Source organism: Cervus elaphus, chromosome 7 (assembly GCF_910594005.1).
Source record: "Cervus elaphus chromosome 7, mCerEla1.1, whole genome shotgun sequence".
In the NCBI taxonomy this organism is placed as follows: Eukaryota; Metazoa; Chordata; class Mammalia; order Artiodactyla; family Cervidae; genus Cervus; species Cervus elaphus.
The window spans coordinates 40,450,495-40,462,136 of record NC_057821.1 but is presented as its reverse complement, the minus strand read 5'-3'; positions in this window follow the sequence as shown (position 1 = coordinate 40,462,136).

The window sequence follows — 11,642 nt, the reverse complement described above, 5'->3', positions numbered from 1 at the left end:
GACAAAAACTCTATCGGCATTGTCTCTAGCTGGATTGTTCAGGACGCATATCTCCTATCCTATCTTGGTTTGCTACATCAGTGCTGCCATACAACGAGAAACCATACCTGGCTGACTGTAAAGCGGACTCTACCAATCTGTGTGATCAGCTGGTAAAGGAAAGTTGGCTCTCATTCTCTAGGATGGATCATGAAAATGAACTCCAGACATGCCTGAGTGATGGTAGAGGAACTCGGGAGAATATTGCCCACAGGCAAATGCCAACATTGAACTGAGTAAGCTAAGAACCTGGGAGAGATCCATGGAGGCTCAGAACTGGAAGGAGCTATAGAGATGGTCTACTCCAATCCCCTACAGGCAAGAAAACAGAGGTCTAGGCAATTCAAATAAGTTGTCTGACACTAGCATGAACTGGGAGCAAAGACAAGAAGAAAATCTAGTCCTTCTGACCCCCAAGCTAACACTATAACCTGAGGTTCTTAAACAGAATGACCTAGCCCTGGGAATATAAACTCACCTTCTGGGGACTTCTCTGGTGATCCAGTGGTTAGGACTTTGCCTTCCAATGCAGGGGGTACAGGTTCAATTCCTGATTGGGAAGTTAGGACCCCAAATGCCCCATGGTCAAGAAAAAATCCAAAACATAAATATTGTAGCAAATTCAATAAAGACTTTAAAAATGCTCCACATCAAAAAATAAATTCACATGCTAGGAAATACCCAAAGCGGTAGCATAACTATGCCACTTCTTTTAAATCTTAAGTATTACCTTAATATGGGCTTCCCTGGTAGCTCAGATGGTATAGAATCTGTCTGAAGTGCAGGAAACCTGGGTTCAATTCCTGGGTAGGGAAGATCCCCTGGAGAAGGGAATGGATCCCCACTCCAGTATTCTTACCTGGAGAATTCCATGCACAGGGGAGCCTAGCTGGCTACAGTCCAATGGGGTTGCAAAGAGTCAGACATGACTGAGGGACTAACACACTTAAGATAGGTAACTTAATATTCATTTTAAAATGGGCATGTATTTATTTTGCAGAAAAACAGGGAGGAGAAAGCAAAACTTCCATGAATTTCTAAAAAGAACCCAAATACCACAGGATGTTTACGCTTGGGGCAGCCAAGCCTAGACTCTCAGAAGGAATGTGTTGCCACTGCTCAGGGCACATAGCGGGCTGGTCTAATAAGCATTGCTTTACCTCTCACTGGCTCAAACGCCCAGGAAGTCCCTTCAAGAACCACTTGGTCTAATTTCTTTTCATTCTGGCCATTTTCCCCTTCTCTGCCCCTACATAAGCAAGTACAAGTGACTCAAGCCCATATATAATAGATTCTGGTTGGTTTCTTTCTTCTTAGATGGGGACAGGGGGTGACACCAATGTCTTATGTTGAAACTTCAATCATTTTCATACTTCTCTGCCATATTCTTTTTGAACTATAGGTTCAATTTAGCATGGCTAAGTTTGGGAAGGAATAGGTTTATATATTTTTAATCTTCTCAATTTTGCATAGTGCTTTTTCTTAGTTTGGATAACAAAGATATTACTCAAATTCATATCTACTTGTTCTCCTTTATTCCAATTTACTATCAGTCCTATGTTTCAAAGAGTAAACACAAATTTTCCCCTTCACTGCGTTTACCTCCTGTCCTGCTGAAGTTGCTCTTATATTAATAGTTAAAGAACCTGTGGTATGAAGCATCTACTTTCTGAAAGTATAAACTGAAAGAGTGAATACTCTTTGCACCTCTTATCAAACCACTTGAGATTTGTTCAGAACAATGGCTAGGTTTAGTTAGGTAGGTATTCCTGATTTGTTTCTGCCCAGAGAAACAGGTGACAAGCATTATCATCTATATAGCTCTTCACACTGATGTCTCCAGTTCGTTACCACTTATTTTATCTATGTATTATACTTTCCCACATTCCTTTAGACCCCTTCCTATGAAGCAGCAGAACACACTTCCCTGTTATTTGAATAGAAGTTTAGTCAGGTGAATTGCTTTGGCCAGTGGTATCTAACAGATGTGACACTGGCAGAAGCCTAAAATGTGCTTTCATATATCTGCTTGCTCTCTTGTGTCTCTGCCATAACATAAGATCATTCTCAAAGCCTGCTATACCCAGAGGAGGATGAGAGACAGATGGAGCAGAGTCACCTCCGGTCAGCTCCAGATGTCTGGGTGGGTCCAGCCAAAACCAGTATTTGGTTATTACATTTGAGAACTTTGAAGATATCATCCTACTGGCCTCCATTCTTTTGTTGAAAAATCAACTGTTACTCTTATTGTTTCCCACCTGGTTATTGCAAGATTTTTTTTCTCTCTTATTTTTCACATTTAACTGTGATGTGCTTAGACATGGTTTTCTTTATATTTATTTTTCCTGAGGGTTTCTTAATCTGTGGCTTGATGTCTTTCAGGGTTCTTGGTCTCTTGTTGTTCATTTTTATTCTCATCCACTGTCTTTTCATGTATTGCTTCTGCCCCATTAACTCTTTCCTCTTCTTGTAGAACTGCAATAATACACGTACTAATGTTTTCTCTATATGTCCTGTCTCTTATATTCTTATGGGTATTTTCCACTTTTTGTTATTATGCTGTTGCTCTGGGATTCGGGATGGATATTTTCTTGTGATTCATCTTCCACTTATTAAGTCCCTTTTCATCTGACTCTAATCTGCTAATAAACTCATCCATTGAGTTCTTAATTTCAGCTATTGTATTTTTTTACTTCTAAAGTTATCATTTGATTCTTTTTATGTTTTCTGTTCATCTGTCAAAATTCTTATCTGATTTTTAAAAATGTTCTGAACTTTCTAAACCTCATTTGATACTCAATTTTCTATAGATTTCTATTTTAAATTATTTCTCTTGCGGTTTTTCCATATCATGTTGGATCCTCATGTGACTGGTCAGTCTTTATTGAGTGTGGACATCAGTTGATCTCAGATGATACTATTTTCCTCTAGAGACATATTTGCTTCTAACAGGCTAAGGCACTTGCAATCCCAGGTCACCTGAATCCAACCAAAGATTGAGATTATTCAAAACTGGTCCAAAAGAAAAAAAAAAAACTGGTCCATTTCTGGTTTACCCTACTCTAAAGATATAGTTCTTCTGGGTCCCAAAGCTTAGGTGAGGGTTCCCAAGGTATTCCTTATCCTTGGCAGACCAGGATCTTCATTTTTTGTCCTCCTAGATTTGTGAGTCAAAGGAGAGCTTTTCTTTTCAGATTTTGTTTATTTGCTTTTGGGTCTTGTTGCTGTGCATGGGCTTTCTCTATTTGTGGCGAGCAGGGTCTACTCTCTAGCTGTGGTGCATGGGCTTCTCATTGCAGCGGTTCTTCTTTGTTGAGGAGCATGGACTCCAGGCATGCAGGCTTCAGTAGTTGCCGCATGGGAGCTCCAGAGCACTGGCTCAGGATTGTGGTGCATGGGCTTAGTTGCTCCTGGCGTGTGAGATATTCCTGGACCAGGGTTGAACCTGGTGTCCCCTGCATTGCAAGGCAGATTCTTAACCACAGACCACCAGGGAAGCCCTGGAGAGATTTTCTTAAACTCTCAGCTGCCTTTTCTGAAATTAACAGCTGCCTCCAAGAGAAAGTAGTTACAAATACTGAGCTTAGTTCTCTGAGTTTCCTTTTTTTCCTTCCTTTTTTGTCATGACTCTAACTTTGAGTTTCTTGTCTGTGACACCTAGGCATTTCCCTTTCTATCAAGCAATGTGATGTATTATATTTTATTGTTGGTATTTTCTTATGATTTAACTTCATTCAGTCATTAAAAGCGTGAAATCAAACCATCTGGAGTCTAATCCCAGCTCTGCCACGTATTGGCTATGTGACCAGGAGCAAGCTACCTATGTTCTTTGAACATCAGTTCCTTCATTTGTAAAATATGAGTAATAATAATACAGACCTCATATGAGGATTAAAAGGATTAATAGGAGTGGAGCATCTACAGCAGTATGTGGCATATATTAAAGGTTCAATAAGTTATTAGCTGTTATTGTTCTCGCTATTATACTCATGATCACCACCACCATTATCAACCCATGCATTCCCATGTGTTTATACCAAAAATGAAGCCCCTTTTTAATGGAAATGCAATATATTTTCTTTTTTTATTTTCTTTTTAATCCCCAAACAGTATCACCCTACCATCTGCCATACAAAATAAGATTCCCTCCTCTCTAAGCTCAAGTAGGCTCAGAAGATGCAAATCAACTTTAAATTTAGACTGTGTAAACTATAATCAGCAAGTGCAAAGTGTTTCAAGGGTGATTTATATATTTTCAAACTAATTATAAATAATTTTTATTATCTTCTCTTTCTTTCTTTGAATCGTCTGAATCATGGCTTCTCTACATCAGGGCAAATAATTGAAAGGAGGGACTTGCAGATTAGTGATACCACCAATGGCTCAACTATCAAAACATGCTTTGAATTGAATACCCTGTTGTGAATCCCCTAGAGACAGAGGTCCCCAGACCTGTGAAGGCGTAGCAAGAATGAAGTGGAGGATAATGAGGGAGGCTTTGTAGCAAAGTCTAATGAATGACTCCTTGACATTCTCTGATCTCTGACATGACAGACATATGGTGTTTATCAATAAATAAAAAGGATATAATTATGTTGAGGCTGAAGCATTCAGGTCTTGGTAACATTTGGTAAGCTAGAAGCCTGTCTGACCCGCTTTTTATCCTGACAGGTAGACTAAAATAAAGTATCTCCATAAAAATCTATTCATGGTACACAACAATCTTTGTCTTTCGCTTCCTCAAAGAAGCAGTGGGTCTTGCTCTAATTTGTGTCCATGAATGTATGTTAATATATTATTTAAATGACACTCCAAGGTAATCACAATGAGTCTTTACAGCTTTCAATGCACAGCTCCTTAAAAACATCCCCAATCTGAAGGTCAGGGCTTTTCATGGCATGTCTCTTAGGAAAAGATCTTTGCTATCATCCATAATTTCTTTTTATGGTCACATCTCCTATTCAGTCTTTAGGAAATCTCATTGGTTCCACCTTCAATCTGTTTCTGGAATCTCACCCTTTTCCCTCCTTCTTTATTTTTTTATTTGACTGCACCCAGTCTTAGTTGCAGCACACAGGCTCTACTTCCCTGACCAGGACTCAAACCCTGGTCCCCTGCACTGGGAGTGTGGAGTCTTAACCACTGGACCACCAGGAAAGTCCCCCATTCCCCCCAGTTCTGCCACCACCATAATCTGTGCCCCTTCACCTCTCACCTTGGTGATTATGAAAAAAAAAATGTGAAAGTGAAGTCGCTCAGTCATGTCCAACTCTTTATGACCCCCGTGGACTGTGGTCTGCCAGGCTCCTCCATCCATGGGATTTTCCAGGCAAGAATACTGGAGTGGGTTGCCATTTCCTTCTCCAGGGAATCTTCCCGACCCAGGGATTGAACCTGGGTCTCCCTCATTGCAGGCAGACTCTTTACCTTCCGAGCCACCAGGGAATCCCTTGAATGATTATGATCACCTCTTAATAGTCTTCAGCTAACATCTAGAGTGATGTCATATCACACTCCCACACAAAATCCTGTAATGACTCCAAAGTCCTTACAGTGGCTTCCTAGTTCCTGTGATCCGGACCCCCATATTTTTCTTCTACCACTCCCTTTACTCCAGCTGACTGGTCCCTTGCTGTTCCCCAATATTTTAGACACTGTCCCACAGCCTGGAATACTCTTACCCTAAATTCTAGAAAAATGCTTCAAGTCCTCATTCAAATCTTGCCTCCCAATGAGGCTTAACTCAACAACCCTACTGAAAATGAGAACATGCCCTCATACAAGTATAGCCTAAGTAATATTAGTAAAAGAATGGCAGAGAAATCAGGATACTGACGAACATCATACACACCAAACACTTTACAGAAAAGTGCTTCTCTGCCTTATACAAGTAAGAAGTAACATAGAGGGCACATATGTATATCTATGACTGATTCATGTTGGTTGATGTATGGCAGAGATCAACCCAATACTGTAAAGCAATTATCCTTCAATTAAAAATAAATACATTCTAAAAAAGAAATAACATAGAGCAATCCATCTCCTTAACTCATCTTGTCTGTGGATCTGTATGATCTGGGGAGAATTCTGGAAATCCCTAACCAATGTATTTTGACATTTAGACTTTGTGATAGAAGTATCCAAAATGGTTCCAGGATAACAGAGGGAGATTTGGGTTTTCAGCTTCAATGGTGGCTCAGATGGTAAAAAGTCCACCTGCAACACAGGAGACCTGGGTTGGATCCCTGGATCAGGAAGATCACTTGGAGAAGGGAATGGCTACCCACTCCAGTATTCTTGCCTGGACAGAGGAGCCTGATGGGTTATAGTCCGTGGGTTGCAAAGAGTCAGATATGACTGAGTGACTGACATTTCCACTTTACTTCACTTTTCAACATTTAAAAAACCTCCAAACCTACAATTTTTATCGGTCATAATTGTTTTATTCTTCCCAAGCTTACCGATATGACTGAAATAATCAACATGAGTAGGTGGGAAATAGATATATATTATATTCATGTATATATATATATATATTATATTCATGTATATATATATATATATATATATGTATATTCACTAAGGAACATATTTTTAAGAAAAGTTAAATATTTAAAGGCCATATATGTATACAACATTTGGACCTAAGCTAATTTATTTTGATACACAGTACTATGATATTTCTTATAAAGTACAAAGCAGCCTAAGAAAATGTTTTTTTTTCCATGTAAAATTGCTTGTTGGTCTTCTTTTCCTAAGAAAAAAATAATGATGGTTTTTCGCCCATAAGAGTGCAAGAAAAAGAAAAGGTAAGTTGAAATTGGAAGAAAAATACAATTAGGAAAAAAAAATCTGTTTTTAAAGCTGTGAGGGAAAATATTTTATAAACATCTTTCTAGGATTAGAAAAATTACCAACTGTGCAGTTTGTTACTTAAGTTAAATAACTTTTGTATCAGTGATTCATCTCTTGAATTATCCTTTTAAATTAAAAGACAAAGGATTTAATTGTGATAGCCTATATTGACGAGGAATCTCCGTGCACATTGAAAATGACATTGTTCCATATCCAAATAGGGGCTGAGTACTTTCATGCAGTGTAACATAAATAGAAACAGAACAGATAAGCCAAAATAAATTATTTTCATAAAATGTTTGGGTTGTTTCACTGTGTTTTTATGGGTATAATTAGATGAATTGCTTTGCATTGTTAACAGAAAGAAACAGATATCGTAACCATAATTATACATATATACATGCATATTAATCTTTATATCTTTATTTTCACTGTTTATGTGATTAAAACACAGTACAGAAAAGTTTCTTTATTTGCACAAGATCGCCTCAGAATCATTGCCAGAATCTGACAGAAACTCTGATTGTGTTTGACTCTTCAGTGTGTTTTTTGGCTCATTTATTGGTACTTGTCTCTTTGGCAGAGCCTAATATAAGAATAAGCTTCCCAGGTGGCTCAGTGGTAAAGAATCCGCCTGCCAATGCAGGAGACCTGGGTTCGATGCCTAGGCTGAAAATCCCACATGCCAAAGATCCCACACACCTGCAACTAAAAAAAAGAAAGATCCCTCATACTGCGATGAAGACCCAGTGCCACCACATATTTTTTTTTTAAATTTTAAATTAAAAAAGTCAGTCCTCAAAAACCAAAGTCTATAGAAAAACAAGCAACGAGAAAAACTTTTACCCCTGAAAATAAATATATTTAAAAAAATAAATGCTAATACTTACTGTAATTTTTTATTGCTTCCAAAACATTCACTCCAGTATGTCTTCTTCCCAGAAGAACCCAGAATATTACAACCATTCAGCTCAGTAGGTTTCCTCAGTTCTGGGCCATCCTGTGTGGTGTGCTCAGTAGCTCAGCTGTGTCTGATTCTTTGCGACCCCACGGACTATAGCGTGCCAGGCTCCTCTATCCATGGAATTCAACAGGCAAGGATACTGAAGTAGGTAGTCATTCCCTTTTCCACAGGATCTTCCGGACCCAGGGATCGAACCCAGGTCTCCCGCATTGCCAGATTCTTCACCGTCTGAACCACCAGGGAAGGCCATCCTGAGTCTCGCAAATCAATGTCATCCATCTTGGTGCCTGAGGCATGCGCGTCCCATGACGGGAAAACAGAATGGAAGCCAGGCCTAAGAAAAGCAGCAAATCAGAGTCCTTGGCCTAAGTTTGGTTCAAAGGTGAAATTGCAACCTAAGATGGTACAATCAAAAGGAAGATCAGACTTTGGTTTGAAAATTGGGCAAAAAGAAGTTCTGTTTCCCCCTGCCTATTACCAAGGAGGCTCCTGGCTTCGAGAGCTGCCAGCAGTCAACTTTCCGTCTTGAGGGGATGAGCTCAGGAGCAAAGCCAAACAGCAGAGGATGGATGATGAAGGCAGGAGGATCTCGTCTCGGTGACAACATGACCCTTGGGGCTGAGTCACACCTGAAGCCTGCCCTGCCTCTGGACTTTCCAATTACAGGAGACAAAAAACTCCTTTTGATTACTTGGGTCAACGTGAGTTAGGATTTTTTCTCACTTACAAACAAAATTATTCTATTTTATACAGCAATGTCAATGAGGATTCTAGAAACTGACATTAACATGTTCCTGCTAGAAGTAAAATCTGCCTTCCCGTTTGAAGGGCGATTTGGCAATCTATATCAAAATATCTAAATACGGGCTTCCCTAGTAGCTCAGATGATAAAGCATCCACCTGCAATCCAGAAGACCTGGGTTCAATCCCTGGGTGGGGAAAATCCCCTGGAGAAGGACATGGCAACCCACTCCAGTATTCTTGCCTGGAGAATTTCATGGACAGAGGAGCCTGGCAGGCTACAGTCCATGGGTTCGCAAAAAGTCGGACACGACTGAGCGACTAACACACACTTCAATCTAATATATAAACTTGAAAGAATTTATTCATTCATTCCGCAAGTATTTAAGCACTTCTTAAGTGCCAAGCACTATTCTAGGAGTTGTGGGTTCAGCCATGGAGAAAATAAATTCCCTTATGGAAGCAGCTTTATGAAATAATAAATAATGTGTAAAAAGATTTATCAACAAGGATGTTCATTTCAGAGCTCTCTATAATAGGGAATAGTTGGAAACAATAAAAATGTCCAACAAAAGGGGATTGCTTAAATAAGTTTGGGGGCATTTGACATGATAAAATGCTATTTAGGAATTTTAAATAAACTGTAGAAACTAATAGACAAAACTATTTACCATGTACTATTAGGTGAAAAAGACCCTGGTGCTGGAAAAGATTGAAGGCAGGAGAAGGGGACAACAGAGAATGAGATGGTTGGATGGCATCACAGACTTGATGGACATGAGTTTAAGCAAACTCTGGGAGTTGGTGGTGGTCAGGGAAGCCTGGTGTGCTGCAGTCCATGGGGTCGCAAAGAGTCGGACAAGACTGACCAACTGAACTGAACTGAACTGATTAGATGACAAAAGCTGATAGTAAAACAGAACATAGGGCTAACTTAATGTTAGCACATTTATAAGTGTGTATTTATGTACAAGAAAAACCTGATATTAGGCATTCTAAAATATTGTGTTATTTTGAGTAGAATTGTGAGTGATTTGGATTCTCTGTGTACATGTTTATGCTTTTTCATAATTTTCTGCCATAAATATCCCTTTCTTTCATTAGCAGGGAAAATAGCAGTCTCACCAAACTTAAGTGGTTTACATTAAAAAGTAAATAAATGACACTTGAGTGCCAACATGGGGCTGTCTCATAAATCCGAGGTGACCCTCTAAACATCTATAAGTAAAGGGTCAGACTAGTGTTCTCCATTCTAGGGCATGCATATTTGCTCAGGCAGCACTGTCTACCGTTTTTGCAATGACATATATACATATATATATATTATATTATTATAATATATTGTGTATATATAATATATATATAATACATATATATAATTTTATTTATTTATTCTTATTTTTTGCTGCACTGTGTCTTTGTTGCTGCATTTGCTTTCTCTAGTTGTGGCAAGTGGGGGCTACTCCTCGTTGCAGTGTGTGGGCTTCTCACCAAGGGGGCGTCTCTTGTTGCAGAGCTCTAGGGCATGTGGACTTCAGTAGTTGCAGCACGTGGGCTCAATAGTTGCGGCTCCCAGGCTCCAGAGCACAGGCTCAATAGTTGCAGTGCACAGGCTTAGTTGCTCAGAAGCATGTGGGATCTTCCCGGATTAGGGATCGAACCTGTGTCTCCTGCACTGGATTCTTTACCACTGAGCCTCCAGGGAAGCCCCCACATTTGTACTTTGTAACGGAGTACACCACACCAGGTCTCAGAGTTGGTTAATGACTGCTTGGACTAGGCCCTAGGTCTCCTGTTCTTGGGATCCACAGCTATTTCCACCACACTGTCCTCCGCCTCCCAGCAACATCATTAGAATGAATCTGTCATCAAGAGAAAGTCATTCAATCCATTCGGAGTGTTCATCAGTTCCTTAAAATAACTTGGCAGCTCCAAGGCTCACTGTTTGAAGACTTAAAACCAAAGCAGCACCCTGAATTTAAAATGTGAAGAAACACACAGAGGATTTAAAATGTTTCCACTCTCACCATTCCCTTTCAGATTTATGTAACAGAATTCAAAGTGTGCGAACACTTAGAGTCACTTCTACACGTAAGGCAGAGTGAAACTATCCCAAAGACGAGGTTGGCAGTGAACACTCCCTCAACTTTCAATTTTGCCCTATTCTCATCCTCCAAAGTGACCTTGTTCTTTCTATTTTCTGGATGCTTGATGTAAAGGAGGCATTATGACTTTCATGATTGAATAACAGTTACGAATTTCCATTTCACTTTCCTTACCAGCTTAGATGTGGTTTAATGCAGCGTGCTAGAATTCTCCCAGAGGTGGATCTGAGCTGAACTGACTAGGTTTCTGACTGCCAACTCTTCTGCACACAAAAATAGCAGCATAACCTATTACACACATTTGTTATCTGTTACTAAGAGAAAATTACCAACCCACCCAGAGAAACAGAAATACATCTGATCATGGGACTTCTCCAAAGGCCAGAAAACCTGTTAGTTTTACATCAAAGGGCTCACACAGACTCTCAGAAAAAGGTAAACGTTTCCAAACAATCAAAACAAAAGATTTCAAGGAGGCCATATTTTTGTTTTCCAAATTAAAAAAAAAAAAAAGTGCCTGGCCTAAATACTTTACAAGTGGTTAGTGCTAACTAAGAATGCATTTTCTTTCACCAAGCTTGCAAGTAGATGTCTTTAAGACAGCAATTCTCTTCGGTAGATATTTCTTCAGTGTTTATGTATGTCGAACCCTGGGGATGGACACGATTGTGGATGTACTCAGTCGTGTCTAGACTCTCTGCGACCCCATGGACGATAGCCCGTTAGGCTCCTCTGTCCATGGGATTCTCCAGGCAAGAAATCTGGAGTGGGTTGCCATTTCCTTCTCCAGGGGATCTTCCCGACCCAGGGGTCACACTGGCAGGTGGATTCTTTACCATTGCACTACCTGGGAAGCCCCATGTAGAACCCTGCAGAGGACTTAATTGACCTACAGGAGATCCAGTAACATCTAAGTGACCAATCCTGCCTGGAGAAGA